Here is a 17,206-nt window from a genome sequence, read left to right on the forward strand (position 1 = left end):
ATATTGTGAGGCACTGGCTGGCAGGATTGTGGCTGTTTGGTGGCTCCAAGATTTGTGTCTAACAAAAACAAACTTTTTTTCCTCAGATCTTTTTAGGTTTTGATCCTGCAGCTTGGAGGCGTTGTAACGCTTTGGGTGAGATAAAACCTCTTTAAAAGTTGATTAATCCTCTGTGTGTGCTCTGCACACTTCCTATACTCGCCGTTTACTCCTGAGTGCATTGTGACGTCAGAGACTGCTGCTTTGTGCACTGAGATGAAACTCACAAAGATGAATTTTTTTCAGGATCACATAACATTCAAGCGGTAACTCATACTACAAAAGGCAAAAATGACAATTACTAGAAAATATATATATATAAGTACTACTACTACCAAGAAGATTTACTGATGAAATGAAGGAGAAACTAAACTAGTCGGTTGAATGTTACAATAATTGTTTCTTAGCCGTAATGAATTATCCCTGTATCCCTTGTTTATTTCCTATGATTGTTGACTTATCTTGTGGCCATAATGCAGTATTTTTCTGATTAAAGTATTCCATTACATTACCACATTATGGACACAAGACTAAGCTGATGATTATAGGAGATAATCATATTAGACAAAATATAGTGACAACTTGTTTTGACATTCATCCAGTGAACTTTTATCTAAAGACCCCATAAAATCAATCAACAATCTGCTCTGCTGTATGGGTTGGCAGGAGTAACTGTCCATTCACACCCAACTACCCTCTGATCCAATCCTCCTAAACGGAAGAGGACGGATCCCCTTAGTTTTTTTTTTTTTCTTTTAGGCGGACCAGATCAGACCCAGAGTTAGGCATGCGTTACCGGACATAAGTTCATTTACACCCACCTGTCTTTGGGAATGCATGGACCTCCCGACCAGGTCCGCATGAAAAACTGATAGGTGGACCTGACTGCATCTCCTGTGTGAATCGGGCCTGAGTATGTTGGCCTGTGGGGCAATAGTATGTACCAAACAGTTGTCTTACCAGTACAAATAGTGTGTGTGGAATATCTCGGATTGCTTTGTAATGGCACTCAAATTTTGGCATATAGAGATGTCTCACGCATGCCTTGTTGGTGAATATTTTTCAAAGGGACTGGTTTGACATATGCACTAACATAACAGTTGGTCAAATTATTGTAACAGGTCAAGTGACTGGGCTTGAACCCCATTAAAATTTATTGGACAAAATATAGTCAGTGATGTCATATCACCAAAGATAAGGCAAGAATGTGTCACATAAAGGTGGGCAGGTGCTGGGTCGCCCTGATTGATGCTGATACAACAGGAAACGTAATGGAAATAATATTTTTAAAGTGTGTGTTCTTTCAGTTAAAGAACTTTGTCTAGGAATCTGTGGGGTTGACTTTCTAAAACCGGAGAGTGCAAAATCTGTTGCAGCTGTGCATGGTAGCCAATTGGCTTCTAATTTCAGGTTTTTCAGTTAAACTTTGACAAAAAACCTTGAAGCTGATTGGTTTCTATGCAGAGCTGCACCAGGTTTTGTGTTCTCCAGTTTTAGCAAATCAACCCCTGTATGTATGTTTAAGCACTTGACCTCCAGAGGATTTACCCCCCTTAATGTCCAGGCCTCTTTTTGCTACTCGGCGCTGCACTAATTCAACTGATAATTGCACGGTCATGCAATGCTGCACCCAAACAAAATTTACGTCCTTTTTTTTCACACAAATAGAGCTTTCTTTCGGTGGTATTTGATCACCTGTGCGCTTTTTATTTTTCACGCTATAAACAAAAAAAGGCCATACATTTTGAAGAAAAACGATATTTTTTACTGTCGGCTATAAAAAATATATAGTAAACTCAAGGTTGGTTATAAATTTAGGCCAAAATGTATTCTGCTACATGTTTTTGGTAAAAAAAATCCCAATAAGTGTATATTGATTGTGTGAAAGTTATAGCGTCTACAAACTATGGTATAGATACTGCAATTTACGCCATTTGTTTGCTATACAGCGCTGCGCTAGGTTAACGGACAATTGCGCGGTCATGCAATATGGTACAAAAATGAAATGTACATCTTTTTTTTTTTTCCCCCATAAATTTAGCTTTCTTTCGGTGGTATTTGATCGCCTGTGCGGTTTTTATTTTGTGCACTATAAAAAAAAAAAAAAAAGGCTGACAATTTTGAGGAAAAAAAACAATATTTTGGACATGTCCAGTGAAAAAAAAATTTAAAAATCAAATTTAGTCATAAATTTCTGCCAAAATGCATTCTGCGACATGTCTTTGCTAAAAAAAAAAAAAAAAAAATAAGTGTAAATTAATTGGATTGCGTGAAAGTTATAGCGTTTACAAATGGCGGAAAAGATACTGGGATTTTTCATTTTTTTTAATACTAATAATGGCGGCGATCAGCGACTTATGCTGGACTGCGGTGGACATTCTGACATTGGGGGGTACTGACTTGGGGTCACTGACATCCCCAGTGACACCAATACAATGATCAGTGCAAAAAAAAAAAAAAAAAACACTGACACTGTACTAATGGCACTGGGGAGGAAGGGGTTAAGTTTTATTCAGGGAAAGGGTTAACTGTGTGAGGGGAGTGTTTTACTAGGGGGCGGGGGTGTGTACTGCAGGGAACACCGCTGATCGGGAGAGAGAAACTCTTCTGTCCCGATCAGCGTGTCCTGGAACTGTCAGGGAACTGACAGAAAGCACAGCTACTGCAGCTGTGCTCTCTGTCAGCGATTGCCGCCGATCGCCGGGACATAGCCGTTAACGACTGGCTGTGACCCGGCGACTGACATCCGCAGCTGTGATCAGCGGAACAGGTAGGGCGGCGGCGCGCCTCGCGTGCGCCCCCTACCTGTTTTCAAAACACACGTTTTAAAACGTGCTTTTGCCCAGCCGTGCCGCCGTATTTATACAGTGGCAGGGTGGTATGTGGTTAAATTAAACTGTTACTGGAAATGAATAATAAGAGGGTTTAATGTACCCTGTACTCATTTTCCCATCAGAGCAGCTTCCAGACTCTGAGCACATATTAAGAACACATCTTGACACCCACACCCTTGTAGTTACACTATAAGAATTTGGATAGCTTTCATAATTTTTATACAAATCTCCTCTTAAATATTTTCAACCCAAACCTCAAATATGAATTTTTCCAACAAGCTAGTCATAAGGCTTCAAATTTCCAAAAAAGAGCAGTATGGCACAGGAGGAAGTTATGATGTGACCCTGGAAAACTTGAATGTGTATTTATTATTCTCTGTCTAATGTGACTGACTAGTGGGATATTGTTTGTTATTGGAATATTACTGCTTACTAGTTCTGATGTGAACTTTCCTCTCCCTTGGTGCCCTCAAAGCCATGGGTGCAGTCAATGGAACCCATGACCTTCGGGCCATATCATTTGCAAAAATCAATTTGGCTGTCCCTCTGGACGCAATTGCTAATCTCCATACTATTCCAGAGGTAGTATGGAAGGAGCCACAATGCAACATATAAAGGGCTGCTACCGGCCTCGCCATCCCGGGGAACTGAGTGACTGCATGCAGTGATAGGAATGATCTTTTTCATCCATGAGGTTCTACTGCTGCTCAGCTTGTATCTGAGATGGTTGTTGATAACCTGCATGGTATTCAAAAATGTTCTTTGCCAACCGTTTGTTTTTGCCCATAGAGAGAAGATAAGGAGTGGCAATGCTTTCCTCCTCGAACCATATCAATATCAACTGCTAAACCCACAAGTAGGGTTTAATACACACACACCAAAAAGAAAACCCCTACTTGTTTGAAAAATTTAAACCATACTAGTACAGAATTGTAAACCATATATGGTCAATAATGTCACCCAGGAAACCCCCACCCCTCTTTATACAGTATATCAGCTGCCATTCAGCAGGAGTGAAATGATGGGACCAGCCATGTGGCTACAGCGCGGGAGCCATTGGGCATTGTAATTCGACAGTGGATGTACTTTATATTCTAGGACATTTTTTTATTTTATTTATTTTTTAATTAAAGGACTTGTCCAAAACAGTTTCTGTAATTTATTTTTGTTACTGTTTTTTTGTGAATGAACATCGGTACCCATTTACAGGGAGGGAGCGGTGTCTGGGGGCTTACAGATTCTGATAAGACTCTCGCTGGCAGACCCCCACAATCACCAGGTCAGGGAAGACTCTTGTATAGAATTTTACAAAATTGCCAGAATGCCTCTCATTGACTTCAGATGGGTTTGGAATTGGCACCCATCCCCAAGTCAGTTTACTGAACCCTGCTCAAACCGAGCCCAGGTATGTTTGGCTCATCCATACCCTGCAGGAGTACAAACCGTTCATAGCACCTCTCTGCCCAGCTGGTGCGAACACAGAGATGTGCTCTGTGGTGCCACTGCAATGTGGGATGCATGTTCTAGCTCCAAAAATAAAATTTACCTTGCATAAGTAATAAAACAGAAAATGATCTAGATTCACTTCATTTGTCCAAACACTGATTTCATTCCTGTACTTGTATATGTTACATGGTTTCCTTTATGAATATTGTGTGATTGTCTAATTTATCATATCCACAAAACCTAGTTACAAGGGGGATGGCTGTCACCACTTGAACATTGAGTCTCCTTGAGTTACCAAGGTTTGTCCACAGTCCTTACTGTATGCCAGCTTAAAGGCCCCAGTATGGTGACAGAATGGTTAAGCCAAGCATAGCCTGGTGCCTCTGCCTTTCGCTGACCTGCTGAAAGTCCTGTCCAGAAAACTGAAAGCACAGTGGGCTGTGTAAGACTGTCATACAATCTTTGTATGATCTAGATTCCCAAGTAAACTGACTGAAAGGTTCTTTGGGGACCCTGACCACCTCAACAATGCCTTCAACCCCTTTGCATCTCCACCCGCATCTGAATCTCCACTCCTCAACTCTGCTTCCTTATCACTACTACAAGGATCCTAAGGGCTGCTGGGGCTTCCTTAACCTGTGCAGAATCCACTTCAATTGCAGCCCCAGAAATTCTCCACTCATTGTTCCAAAGTGGCCTACACAACCTCCCTCTTAGCTGGTGATGACCTGACCAGGAATTCTCCCCTTTTGCCAAAGGAACAATCCCCTGGTTTACAATTACTCAGGGTTCCAAGGATTATCTGATTGTGTTAAGGATTATTCCTTTTACAAAATTAGTTCCACTGGCCATCGCCAAAGCAGCCCTCAGGTTCTTGTTGCCTATGCTAAGTTCTCTGATGTCAGAGTGTGCTGCTCATACCCAGCTACCTCACCCCTTCTTTGACTGCACCATCAATCTGTCTCCAAAGATAGCCTACAAATGGACCTCTACAAGTTGTCAGTTGTCCCAGCTTAGTTTTGCCTCACTAGTCTGAAGGTAGCTCAAGGATACCTGGAGTTCACAAACTATTATCAATTTTTTAGGGGTTACTCGTCCATGGCTACTCGTATCTGTAGCTTGACCAATAAAGCTGTGAAAGCTTTTAATGCCCTGAAATATGACTTTATAACTGGACCAGCTTTACATTTGCTGGATACTGCTAAACCCTTCTACCTAGAAGTCCACACATCCCATGGTGGGCAATACTGCAGTAATTCTGCAGACTGTCGGAAGCAAAAATGTAACCAACCTCCTCTTTCCATACAGAAAATCAAACCTATCCCAATATAATCAAAAATTGACAAAATACTAAATAATATAAAAATCAATAAACCCAATAAAAACATCCAATAAATGTCCCAAAAATGAGTGTCCCAAAATTAATGTCCAAAATATATCTCTAGTAAAAAGTGTCTTTCCAAACTTCAATCACAAAAATTGTCACTCTTTCATGATCCAGTGTAGTAATTCCAAAAGTCTTTACATTCTCTGAGAAAATCAAAAAGATAAACTTATGATGTATTACCTTCATGTAGCAATTGTGCATACAGAGGTGGACACAGTCACCCATCTTGCTAAGGATCCTCCATCTTGTATCATTTCTACTCCCAAATCAGCTTCTTTCCAATTCCCCCCTCCCTCTCTGTTGAGTGACATGTGGTCGCTGGATGCTGAGTTCAAAAGGCATCAAGGCCCAGCGGGAGATGTCATGGTTATAAACCCCAATTAGCCTGGCCCCCGTATGTCTGCGAGACTCTTGCTTGGAAAAGGATCATAAAGCCATAAACCAAGTCCTTCACCGAGCTTCAAAGACATTCCAGATAAACTAAAACGGACATCACATTCAAAATCCATTTTCCCCTAAGATTTCATATCTTGGAATATAGAAGACTTACAAGGAGACGAGCCATATATTCAGATCGGTCACTTTAATACAAGTCGTCTGATATATTACAACACCCCCTAGCTGTAATCTACAGGAGAGCAGAAAATATCTCCTTAACCGCCCCAAGCAGGTATGTCATATTTCATATCTAGACGTTCAGCAGATGCTTCTGCATATTAATCTACTAGTGGCTAGGCTGTTAAATGCACCGAGGGTAAGTTATGGGTCATGATATAAGCTGGGAGGGATTTTGGTTCTAGCTGGGGTCTCCGCCTACAACTCCCTCCCCAAATGAGGCGATTGGTTCTCTGCTTCAAGGAGACACCCTGCTGAGTTCCTAGAAAAGCTGTTATGCTTGGAGCAGAAAGCTGAGTTGAGCTGAAGTTGAAGAAACTCCCTTTTAACATCGGAACTAACGTTGGGAGATAAAGCCCTTTTGCTCAAAAAACTTGATCTGCTTAAACCAGGACTTTTGGCAAGTACTTTATCTCTCTGAACTTCTTTCTGTTATCTCTTTGCTATGTTATTGCTCTCTGTATATTTATATATATATATATTGGCTACATCTTTTTCTGTAAATATTTTTATTGCACCCTTTTGACCTTTTAGTAATAAATCTTACTTTCTGAAAGTGTTGAACTGGTTCTAAAGCACTTTAATGCAAACTAAGAACCCCTGTCTCTGAAGAGCACTACTGTGTGTTTTTAAACCTCTATATATCCCTGCCTGTGGTGACCGTGGTATAGAGACGATTATTCAACATCATAGTTAGAGATGAGCGAATCGAAGTAGGCGAAGTGGAATTCGAGTCGAATATTGGAAAAATTTCGATTCGCGCCGAATCCGAAAAATAGCCTAATTCGGACGCGCGAATTGAAATTTTTCCTAAAATGGCGGCGGACATGTGCGGCGACGGAGCGGGGATGTCTGGGAAGGCGCGCAGACAAGGCGCGCTGACCCATAATGCATTCCTTAATGACATGTGATCGCATTAGCCAATCAGCAGCCAGCCAGCCAGCACTGTGTAATGGTCGAGCTATAAATAGCGGCCATTTTAGAATTCTTCATTTGCCTCCAGTCATTCAAGAGAGGCAGACCGCTCTGTATTAGGGACAGAGTTAGGGCCACAGAAACGTTACTTGGGGACAGAGAAGCATTACTCAGGGACACAGAATTGTTAATGAGGGCCACAGAATCGTTACTTAGGGCCAAAGAAACGCTAGTTAGGGCCACAGAATTGTTACTCAGGGACAGACAGAATTGTTACTGAGTGCCAGAGAATTGTTACTTAGGGCCACAGAAACGTTAGTTAGGGCCACAGAATTGTTACTCAGGGACAGACACAGAATTGTTACTGAGGGCCACAGAATTGTTACTTAGGGCCACAGAAACGTTACTCAGGGACACAGAATTGTTACTGAGGGCCACAGAACTGTTACTTAGGGCCACAGAAACGTTAGTTAGAGCCACAGAATTGTTACTCAGGGACAGACACAGAATTGTTACTGAGGGCCACAGAATTGTTACTTAGGGCCACAGAAACGTTACTCAGGGACACAGAATTGTTACTGAGGGCCACAGAACCATTACTTAGGGCCACAGAATTGTTACTCAGGGACAGACACAGAATTGTTACTCAGGGACACAGAATTGTTACTCAGGGACACAGAATTGTTACTGAGGGCCACAGAACCGTTACTTAGGGCCACAGAAACGTTACTCAGGGACACAGAATTGTTACTGAGGGCCACATAACCGTTACTTAGGGCCACATAATTGTTACTCAGGGACAGACACAGAATTGTTACTGAGGGACACAGAATTGTTACTGAGGGCCACAACCGTTACTTAGGGCCACAGAATTGTTACTCAGGGACACAGAATTGTTACTGAGGGCCACAGAACCGTTACTTAGGGCCACAGAATTGTTACTCAGGGACACAGAATTGTTACTCAGGGACACAGAATTGTTACTGAGGGCCACAGAACCGTTACTTAGGGCCACAGAATTGTTACTCAGGGACACAGAATTGTTACTGAGGGCCACAGAACCGTTACTTAGGGCCACAGAATTGTTACTCAGGGACACAGAATTGTTACTGAGGGCCACAGAACCGTTACTTAGGGCCACAGAAACGTTAATCAGGGACACAGAATTGTTACTGAGGGCCACAGAACCGTTACTTAGGGCCACAGAATTGTTACTCAGGGACAGACACAGAATTGTTTCTTGAGGGACACAGAATTGTTACTGAGGGCCACAGAACCGTTACTTAGGGCCACAGAAACGTTAATCAGGGACACAGAATTGTTACTGAGGGCCACAGAACCGTTACTTAGGGCCACGTAAACGTTAATCAGGGACAGACACAGAATTGTTACTGAGGGACACAGAATTGTTACTGAGGGCCACAGAACCGTTACTTAGGGCCACAGAATTGTTACTCAGGGACAGACACAGAATTGTTACTGAGGGACACAGAATTGTTACTGAGGGCCACAGAACCGTTACTTAGGGCCACAGAGTTGTTACTCAGGGCCACAGAATTGTTACTGAGGGCCACAGAACTGTTACTTAGGGCCACAGAACTGTTACTTAGGGCCACAGAATTGTTACTCGGACAGACACAGAATTGTTACTCAGGGACACAGAATTGTCACTGAGGGCCACAGAACCGTTACTTAGGGCCACATAAACGTTAATCAGGGACACAGAATTGTTACTGAGGGCCACAGAACCGTTCCTTAGGGCCACAGAATTGTTACTCAGTGACAGACACAGAATTGTTACTGAGGGACACAGAAACGTTACTTAGGGCCACAGAATTGTTACTCAGGGACAGACACAGAATTGTTACTCAGGGACACAGAATCTTTGAATTAAAGAGTATGTCAGACAACACGCAGAGGAGTGGCAGAGGAGGCAATGTTTTAGGAGCGAGCAGACGTGGCAGCAGAGGAAGGGGTCGAGGCAGCACTATTCGCAGCCAGAGGCCAGTGCTCCCGCTGTCATCCAGCGGTCGTGTCTCCACCGACAACCCTGCCGTCATCGATTGGTTGGCTCGGTCGTCTTCCTCTTCCCAGGTCACCTCTGACACCTACAGCCAACGGTCTGTGGGTACGTCAGACACAACCGTTAGTTGGCATGGCCCGGGACCAAGCCCACTGAAATCACGTGTCCTCTACCTGCCCCTGTCCTTTGGTGTTCCCTCACCAAGCGAAGTATCGCATGCTGTGGGCTCAGCCCCACTGTACAGTGAGGAAGAGCTAACAGAGGGCGGTCAGGAACGGGGGGAGACATCCGCCTTTTCAGCAGCCAGGCGAAGAAGTAGTGGCGAGGAGAGTGGCTTGGTAGCTGGTCTAGAGACAGGTCTGTCTCCTGACCCAGACGCAGCCGAGGGGGCTAGTAGTGAGGCGGAGACCCTGCTTGATGATGAGGAGGTTGATCGCACTTGGCAGCCTCGTCGTCATCAGGCAATTTCTTCCGCATCATCAGGAGAAGAGGGTGGCAGCTTGGCAGCGAGCGAAACAGTCGGTGGGTTGCCCAGGAGGCAGCAGGGTCGCAGCAGTGTCAGTGGAGCCAAACGGCCACGGAGTAGAGCACCAGCTCCACTGCAGCCTACCACCACGGCCAGTAGTGGTGCCGGTGTGCACGGAGGAAGCAGCAGTCAGCCAGTGAGGAGTATCGGGGGCAAAGTTTCCTACTCGGCGGTGTGGCAATTTTTCGTCAAGCCGCCCGAGGAAGTAAACGTAGCCGTATGTCGACTATGTGGCCAGAAAGTCAAGCGTGGCCAGGGGGCCCATGTTGGGACTACAGCGTTGCGGCAGCATATGCAGCGTCGCCATTTGGTGGCCTGGGAAAACCGTGATAAAGATACGGCGGTTCTGCCCGCCCCAGCCCCCGCTCCATCACCTGCTCCGTTACTTGCTCCGTCACCCGACGTCAATCGCCCTCCATCAGCCAGTCAAGGCTCCAACACCTCTGCTGAGGGGAGTTGTCGCTCGTTGGCATCTTCCGCTCGTTCAGATGCTCCTTCTCCTGCTACTCCTCTTCACGGATTCCGTCAGCAGTCTTTCTTGGAATCCGTTTCCAAGAGACAACAGTTTGCGAGCACGCACCCGACGGTGCAAAAGCTGAACGTCCTCCTGTCCAAGTTGCTGGTGCTGCAGTCCCTCCCTTTCCAAGTGGTGGACTCAGCACCTTTCCGAGAAATGATGGCTTGTGCCGCGCCGCGGTGGAGAGTGCCAAGCCGTCATTTCTTCGCCAAAAAGGCAGTGCCAGCCCTGCATTCACATGTAGAAGAGATGGTGGGCCAGTCTTTGAGCATGTCGGTCTCTGCCAAAGTGCACGGCAGCGCCGACGTGTGGAGCTGTAACTACGGTCAGGGACAGTACATGTCATTTACGGCCCACTGGGTGAACGTGGTGCCGTCACAGCCGCACCAGCAACTTGGACAGGTCATGCCGCTTTTGCCTCCACGTTTGCACGTCCTTGGTCCGGCAAAGATGTCCGCCTCTACCACCTCTTCTTCCGCCGTGTCCTCAGCCGCCACCCCCGTGCCAAGTCCCACTACCCGACCGGCATATCACATGTGCAGGGCGCAACGGTGTCACGCTGTGCTGCACCTGGTATGCCTTGGCGAACGTAGTCACACAGGGGAGGAACTTCTCAGTGTAATGAACAGAGAAATCGACAGATGGCTGTCTCCGCGCAAACTGAAAATCAGAACCATGTTGACCGACAACGGAAAGAACATGGTGTCTGCTCTGCGTCAAGGAAGGTTGTGCCATGCGCCATGCAAGGCTCACGTGTTCAATCTGGTTGTCAAGCGGTTCCTAAAATCCACCATCCCACTGCAAGACATCCTTAAAATGTCACGTAAACTTTGCATGCATTTCAGCCATTCCTACACCGCAAAGCACACCCTCCTTGAGTTGCAGCGGCAGAACGGAATTGCACAGCATCGCCTGATCTGCGACGTTGCAACAAGGTGGAATTCAACCCTACACATGTTAGACCGCCTTTACGAACAGCGAAAGGCCATCACCGATTTCCTGATGTTACAAGCGGATAAAGGTACTCCCCTGTGTAACTTCGATGTCAGCCATTGGCAGCTCATGCGTGACACCTGCCGCTTGCTCAGGCCCTTTGAGGAGGCCACGCTATTCGTGAGTCGGCAGGACTATGGGATGAACGACGTCATTCCTCTGTTGCACGTCCTGGAACAAATGCTGTTAACAATGGCTGGTCAGGGTGCGGTAGACATGGCGCACAGATCTCAACGCCACATGACCCCTGTGGGGGCAGGACAGGAAGAAGAGGAGGAGGTAGAGGAGGACATTTGTGCTCAGGATATATTGAGTGAAATGGGTGGTTTTTCCACTCAGCGGACAGGAGTGGAGGAGCAGGAGCATCTGGTAGAGGAGGAGGAAGAGGAGACAGAGGACCCAGACGCACCGTGGCAGTATGCTGTGGAGATGGAGGCAGGGAGTCCCTCGCATTCCTTGGCACAAATGGCCCATAGCATGCTCGCTTGCTTGCGTAGCGACAGCCGAATAATAACCATCAGACAGAGGGATGACTTTTGGCTGTCCACCTTGTTGGACCCTCGCTACCGTTCAAAAATGGTGGCCTTTTTCACACCTGCTGAGAGGGAGGCCAAAATAACGTACTATAAAAACCACCTATGTAGTCAGTTGGTCTCTGCCTTTGTGCGCCAACGTCCATCCTCAGACACTGTGGGCCCTGTGCGCTCGCATTCCGCTGCCATGGCAGCAGGGGAGGGGTGGGGTGGTAGGAGCAGTGGCAGCTCCACCAGCAGCGGCTGCCTCAGTCTGCAGTCGATGATGAGTAGCTTTCTTCACCAGCGCAGTGAGGAAACTACTAACCAGCCGCAGCAGCAGCAGCAGCAGCAGCATCAGGTGGACCTGGAGCAGGACCTCAAACAACAGGCTTGGGCCTACTTGGACAGCACCCTGCCAACCGAGGTAGACAATCCCCTTGACTACTGGGCAACGAAACTTGACCTTTGGCCCCAACTAGCTGAATTTGCCCTTGAAAGGCTGTCATGCCCGGCCAGTAGCGTGGCATCGGAGCGCGTGTTTAGTGCGGCAGGAGGTATTGTAACTCCGCGGAGGACACGACTGTCCACCCAAAGTGTGGAGAGACTCACGTTTGTGAAAATGAATCAGGCGTGGATTAGTCTGGATTTCAAACCACCAGTTCCTGACACAACTGACTAATTCCGCCATGAATCATGCCTCAAACATGTGCCACTTTCAGGTCTCCTCACAAACTGCTGGTGTGTTCCATTTTTTGTCATAGGGTGCTGGCAGATTACGGGCCTCCCATAGCTGCTGCCAGGCACCTAATCTGCCATGGGCCCCTATACCGCCTCCTCATGCTGCTGCCAGGTCCACAGTCTCTTATGCCATGTGCCACTTTCAGGTCTCCTCACACTGCGCTGGTGTGTTCAATTTTTTGACATAGGGTGCTGGCAGATTACGGGCCTCCCATAGCTGCTGCCAGGCCCCTAATCTGCCATGGGCCCCTGTACCGCCTCCTCATGCTGCTGCCAGGTCCACAGTGTCTCATGCCATGTGCCACTTTCAGGTCTCCTCACACTGCTGGTGTGTTGAATTTTTTGACATAGGGTGCTGGCAGATTACGGGCCTCCTATAGCTGCTGCCAGGCCCCTAATCTGCCATAGGCCCCTATATACCGCCTCCTCATGCTGCTGCCAGGTCCAGAGTCTCTCATGGGTCCCTGTACGGCCTCCCATTGCTGCTGTCTCCATCGCCACACTCTGCCATGTGCCACTTTCAGGTCTCCTCACACACTGCTGGTGTGTTGAATTTTTTGACATAGGGTGCTGGCAGATTACGGGCCTCCTATAGCTGCTGCCAGGCCCCTAATCTGCCATGGGCCCCTATATACCGCCTCCTCATGCTGCTGCCAGGTCCAGAGTCTCTCATGGGTCCCTGTACGGCCTCCCATTGCTGCTGTCTCCATCGCCACACTCTGCCATGTGCCACATTCAGGTCTCTTCACACTGCTGGTGTGTTGAATTTTTTGACATAGGGTGCTGGCAGATTACGGGCCTCCCATAGCTGCTGCCAGGCCCCTAATCTGCCATGGGCCCCTATACCGCCTCCTCATGCTGCTGCCAGGTCCACAGTCTCTTATGCCATGTGCCACTTTCAGGTCTCCTCACACTGCTGGTGTGTTCAATTTTTTGACATAGGGTGCTGGCAGATTACGGGCCACCCATAGCTGCTGCCAGGCCCCTAATCTGCCATGGGCCCCTATATACCGCCTCCTCATGCTGCTGCCAGGTCCAGAGTCTCTCATGGGTCCCTGTACGGCCTCCCATTGCTCCTGTCTCCATCGCCACACTCTGCCATGTGCCACTTTCAGGTCTCCTCACACACTGCTGGTGTGTTGAATTTTTTGACATAGGGTGCTGGCAGATTACGGGCCTCCTATAGCTGCTGCCAGGCCCCTAATCTGCCATAGGCCCCTATATACCGCCTCCTCATGCTGCTGCCAGGTCCAGAGTCTCTCATGGGTCCCTGTACGGCCTCCCATTGCTGCTGTCTCCATCGCCACACTCTGCCATGTGCCACTTTCAGGTCTCCTCACACACTGCTGGTGTGTTGAATTTTTTGACATAGGGTGCTGGCAGATTACGGGCCTCCTATAGCTGCTGCCAGGCCCCTAATCTGCCATGGGCCCCTATATACCGCCTCCTCATGCTGCTGCCAGGTCCAGAGTCTCTCATGGGTCCCTGTACGGCCTCCCATTGCTGCTGTCTCCATCGCCACACTCTGCCATGTGCCACATTCAGGTCTCTTCACACTGCTGGTGTGTTGAATTTTTTGACATAGGGTGCTGGCAGATTACGGGCCTCCCATAGCTGCTGCCAGGCCCCTAATCTGCCATGGGCCCCTATACCGCCTCCTCATGCTGCGGCCAGGTCCACAGTCTCTTATGCCATGTGCCACTTTCAGGTCTCCTCACACTGCTGGTATGTTCAATTTTTTGACATAGGGTGCTGGCAGATTACGGGCCTCCCATAGCTGCTGCCAGGCCCCTAATCTGCCATGGGCCCCTATATACCGCCTCCTCATGCTGCTGCCAGGTCCAGAGTCTCTCATGGGTCCCTGTACGGCCTCCCATTGCTGCTGTCTCCATCGCCACACTCTGCCATGTGCCACTTTCAGGTCTCCTCACACACTGCTGGTGTGTTGAATTTTTTGACATAGGGTGCTGGCAGATTACGGGCCTCCTATAGCTGCTGCCAGGCCCCTAATCTGCCATGGGCCCCTATATACCGCCTCCTCATGCTGCTGCCAGGTCCAGAGTCTCTCATGGGTCCCTGTACGGCCTCCCATTGCTGCTGTCTCCATCGCCACACTCTGCCATGTGCCACATTCAGGTCTCTTCACACTGCTGGTGTGTTGAATTTTTTGACATAGGGTGCTGGCAGATTACGGGCCTCCCATAGCTGCTGCCAGGCCCCTAATCTGCCATGGGCCCCTATACCGCCTCCTCATGCTGCTGCCAGGTCCACAGTCTCTTATGCCATGTGCCACTTTCAGGTCTCCTCACACTGCTGGTGTGTTCAATTTTTTGACATAGGGTGCTGGCAGATTACGGGCCTCCCATAGCTGCTGCCAGGCCCCTAATCTGCCATGGGCCCCTATATACCGCCTCCTCATGCTGCTGCCAGGTCCAGAGTCTCTCATGGGTCCCTGTACGGCCTCCCATTGCTGCTGTCTCCATCGCCACACTCTGCCATGTGCCACTTTCAGGTCTCCTCACACACTGCTGGTGTGTTGAATTTTTTGACATAGGGTGCTGGCAGATTACGGGCCTCCTATAGCTGCTGCCAGGCCCCTAATCTGCCATAGGCCCCTATATACCGCCTCCTCATGCTGCTGCCAGGCCCGTAATCTGCCATGGGCCCCCGTACCGACTCCTCATGCTGTGACGTTGCAACAAGGTGGAATTCAACCCTACATATGTTAGACCGCCTTTACGAACAGCAAAAGGCCATCACAGATTTCCTGATGTTAAAAGCGGATAAAGGTACTCCCTGTGTAACTTAGATGTCAGCCATTGGCAGCTCATGCGTGACACCTGCGCTTGCTCAGGCCCTTTGAGGAGGCCACGCTATTCGTGAGTCGGCAGGACTATGGGATGAACGACGTCATTCCTCTGTTGCACGTCCTGGAACAAATGCTGTTAACAATGGCTTGTCAGGGTGCGGTAGACGTGGCGCACAGATCTCAACGCCACATGACCCCTGTGGGGGCAGGACAGGAAGAAGAGGAGGAGGTAGAGGAGGACATTGGTGCTCAGGAATTATTGAGTGAAATGGGTTTTTTTTCCACTCAGCGGACAGGAGTGGAGGAGCAGGAGCATCTGGTAGAGGAGGAGGAAGAGGAGACAGAGGACCCAGACGCACCGTGGCAGTATGCTGTGGAGATGGAGGCAGGGAGTCCCTCGCATTCCTTGGCACAAATGGCCCATAGCATGCTTGCTTGCTTGCGTACCGACAGCTGAATAATAACCATCAGACAGAGGGATGACTTTTGGCTGTCCACCTTGTTGGACCCTCGCTACTGTTCCAAAATGGTGGCCTTTTTCACACCTGCTGAGAGGGAGGCCAAAATAACGTACTATAAAAACCACCTATGTAGTCAGCTGGTCTCTGCCTGTCTGCGCCAACGTCCATCCTCAGACACTGTGGGCCCTGTGCGCTCGCGTTCCGCTGCCATGGCAGCAGGGGAGGGGTGGGGTGGTAGGAGCAGTGGCAGCTCCACCAGCAGCGGCTGCCTCAGTCTGCAGTCGATGATGAGTAGCTTTCTTCACCAGCGCAGTGAGGAAACTACTAACCAGCCGCAGCAGCAGCAGCAGCAGCAGCAGCAGCATCAGGTGGACCTGGAGCAGGACCTCAAACAACAGGCTTAGGCCTACTTGAACAGCACCCTGCCAACCGAGGTAGACAATCCCCTTGACTACTGGGCAACGAAACTTGACCTTTGGCCCCAACTAGCTGAATTTGCCCTTGAAAGGCTGTCATGCCCGGCCAGTAGCGTGGTATCGGAGCGCGTGTTTAGTGCGGCAGGAGGTATTGCAACTCCGCGGAGGACACGACTGTCCACCCAAAGTGTGGAGAGACTCACGTTTGTGAAAATGAATCAGGCGTGGATTAGTCTGGATTTCAAACCACCAGTTCCTGACACAACTGACTAAATCCGCCATGAATCATGCCCCAAACATGTGCCACTTTCAGGTCTCCTCACACTGCTGGTGTGTTCCATTTTTTGTCATAGGGTGCTGGCAGATTACGGGCCTCCCATAGCTGCTGCCAGGCCCCTAATCTGCCATGGGCCCCTATACCGCCTCCTCATGCTGCTGCCAAGTCCAGAGTCTCTCATGGGTCCCTGTACGGCCTCCCATTGCTGCTGTCTCCATCGCCACACTCTGCCATGTGCCACATTCAGGTCTCCTCACACTGCTGGTGTGTTGAATTTTTTGACATAGGGTGCTGGCAGATTACGGGCCTCCCATAGCTGCTGCCAGGCCCCTAATCTGCCATGGGCCCCTATACCGCCTCCTCATGCTGCTGCCAAGTCCAGAGTCTGTCATGGGTCCCTGTACGGCCTCCCATTGCTCCCACTCTGCCATGTGCCACTTTGAGGTCTCCTCACAGGCGTGGATTAGTCTGGATTTCAAACCACCAGTTCCTGACACAACTGACTAAATCCGCCATGAATCATGCCCCAAACATGTGCCACTTTCAGGTCTCCTCACACTGCTGGTGTGTTCCATTTTTTGTCATAGGGTGCTGGCAGATTACGGGCCTCCCATAGCTGCTGCCAGGCCCCTAATCTGCCATGGGCCCCTATACCGCCTCCTCATGCTGCTGCCAAGTCCAGAGTCTCTCATGGG

Source organism: Staurois parvus, unplaced genomic scaffold (genome assembly GCF_062004578.1).
Source record: "Staurois parvus isolate SC_StPar_1 unplaced genomic scaffold, SC_StPar_1.0 ptg000439l, whole genome shotgun sequence".
NCBI classification, from domain to species: domain Eukaryota; kingdom Metazoa; phylum Chordata; class Amphibia; order Anura; family Ranidae; genus Staurois; species Staurois parvus.